At 57.3% G+C, this 2,157-nt stretch overlaps 1 non-coding gene across 1 annotated transcript; it reads left to right on the top strand.

Moving 5' to 3' along the window:
* Positions 1–1,355: 1,355 nt before the first annotated feature.
* TRNAK-UUU lies at positions 1,356–1,428 on the top strand. The gene has a single exon. It is a non-coding gene; the product is annotated as a tRNA-Lys (tRNA).
* Positions 1,429–2,157: the final 729 nt, after the last annotated feature.

Raw genomic sequence — 2,157 nt, 5'->3', positions numbered from 1 at the left:
GGGGTTTGGGGTTTCTGTGCACCCCTCCATGAGGTCTGGGTGTCTTCTAGGGTCTCTATGAGGGTTATCTGGGGCTCTTGTAGGACCCCTCTGAGGCATTCGAGGTATCTCGGTGTCACTGTGGCATATGGAGGCCTTCCTGAGGGGTCTGGGGTCTTGTGCTCCTATCTGTGGAGTCTGGGGGTCTTACAAGGCTCACTCTGAGGGGTTTGAGGTCTCTGTGTCCCTCTCCATGGAGTCTGTGTGCTTTTTGAGGTCTCTGTGTGCCACTGTTGGGTCTGGGGTGCTTTTAGACCCCTCTGAGGGGCCTGGGGTCTCTGTCTCCCTCTCTATGGAGTCCAGGGGCCTTTTAGAGCCTCTCTGAGGGGTTTAAGGTCTCTCTGTACCTCTCCATGGGGACTGAGGGTCTCTGTATGCCGCCCTCTGGGGCCTGAGGACCTCATAAGACCCCTCTGAGAGGTTTGGGCTCTCTGTGCCTCTCCATGTGGTCTGGGGGCCTTGTAGGGCTTCCCTGAGGGATTTGGGAGGTGCACAGTAACTCTTTGTGGGTTTCAGGGGTTTCGTGGGGCTGTGTCATGGTGCAGCAGAAGGGTCACACCAACAGACGTGTTAAAAGCAGCAGGTTCTAATTAATCAGGACAATTAAGCTCATGGCCTGATATACACCAAGCTCTGCTCCCCCTTCCAAGGCTTCTCCGAGGCACGTGGTCATCCCTTTAATCCCCCAGCTCATTAATCCTGGCCCCAGACCCATTGGAAGGGTGGGCAGATGCCCTCGCTGGTTGCTCTTAATGAACCCAATTAGCACACACGAGGTGTTTGAAGAGGCCCCACGGGGTTCTCTGAGGGGCTGGGCTGTTCCCTGCCCCCTGAGCATTCGGGGTTGGCTTTAATCTTCTCCAGCTCCTTCTGAGTTGGGCTGGGCTGGGCTGGCAGGGTGGTTTCCATGAGGAGCAGAGGGGCTCGTTCCTGCAGACCTGGGAGGAAGGGCAAGAGCAAGGGCACAGTGGCCTGTAGGAGCCTTTAGGAGCCCATCTGGGCTTGTGGGCTCCTCATAGGGCACGGCACCTTTGCTAAGCCACTTCCTCCCATATGCCTCCGTCGCCTCTTCAGCCCGGCCACTGTCACCCCCACAGTGACCCCACCCTTGCTCAGGAGGAGGTGCCAGGGAAGGGTAGAGGTCCTAGTGGTGCTCCTCCTCGTGGGAGGGAGGATGTCCTGTGCTGAGGTGGCCTCCTTGGGGTGATGTGGGGGTGGAAGAGGGCAAAGGGAGTCCCCATGTTGTCCCACCAGTGCCACAGTGAAATGGGGTCCTCACCACCCATCCTGACTGCCCCCCAAAACCTCATCTGTGAGCCTGGATAGCTCAGCTGGGAGAGCATCAGACTTTTAATCTGAGGGTCCAGGGTTCAAGCCCCTGTTCAGGCAAAGGCTTTATCCTTTAGGAGCCCATGGGTGGGGGCTGCAGGGCACGCCCAGAGAGGGACCTTCTTCTCTCCCTGTTCTTTTCCCCACCATCACCTCCCCGAGGGTGAGACAGCAGAGCTGGAAGGAAGGGTGAGATTTGGGTGGGAACTGGGGGCTCAGGGGGGGAGAGGTAGGGGGGCCACCACTGTAGCGGACTGTGGTGACTCCAGTGTTCTCTCCATCTACCTTTTGGCATGCCCCAGGCTCTCCTGGCACCCTTGGGTGTCCCCCATCCCCGTCTTTACCCCTCTCTGTACCCACAGAGCTCCATTTTGGGCCCCATCCTGGCTGGATTCTACTTCATGGGATGGCCACAGCCACTGGGCAGTGACAAAACACTGTCACCCACCGCACACCTCATCCGTCCCACAGCCCCCAGACCAGCCCCACCTCAGCTCAGGCAGCTGGCTGGATCCATGGGTGGTGGTACTTTCTCCTAGCTGGCTTTCTTGCCTCTTCTGTCTTACTTTCTAACTCTTTTCTACTTGTATTTTGTTAGGATTATTAAGTAGCGCCACATTTTCAACCTTACATTGCAAACAGGGAACCAGCTGCTCAGCCATGTGCCTTTATCCACAACACTGATCTGATAGAACAGCTCTTCCTACCGACAACCAAACAGCCCCAGCCACGCTCCAGGCTGGGGCAGAGTAGCTGGAAAGTGCCCAGCAGAAAAGGACCTGGGGGGCT

The sequence above is a fragment of the Merops nubicus genome, unplaced genomic scaffold, assembly GCF_000691845.1.
Source record: "Merops nubicus isolate BGI_N331 unplaced genomic scaffold, ASM69184v1 scaffold14788, whole genome shotgun sequence".
Classification (NCBI taxonomy): Eukaryota; Metazoa; Chordata; class Aves; order Coraciiformes; family Meropidae; genus Merops; species Merops nubicus.
The sequence above is the reverse complement of the archived record's forward strand: the minus strand, read 5'-3'. Positions and strand labels throughout refer to the sequence as shown.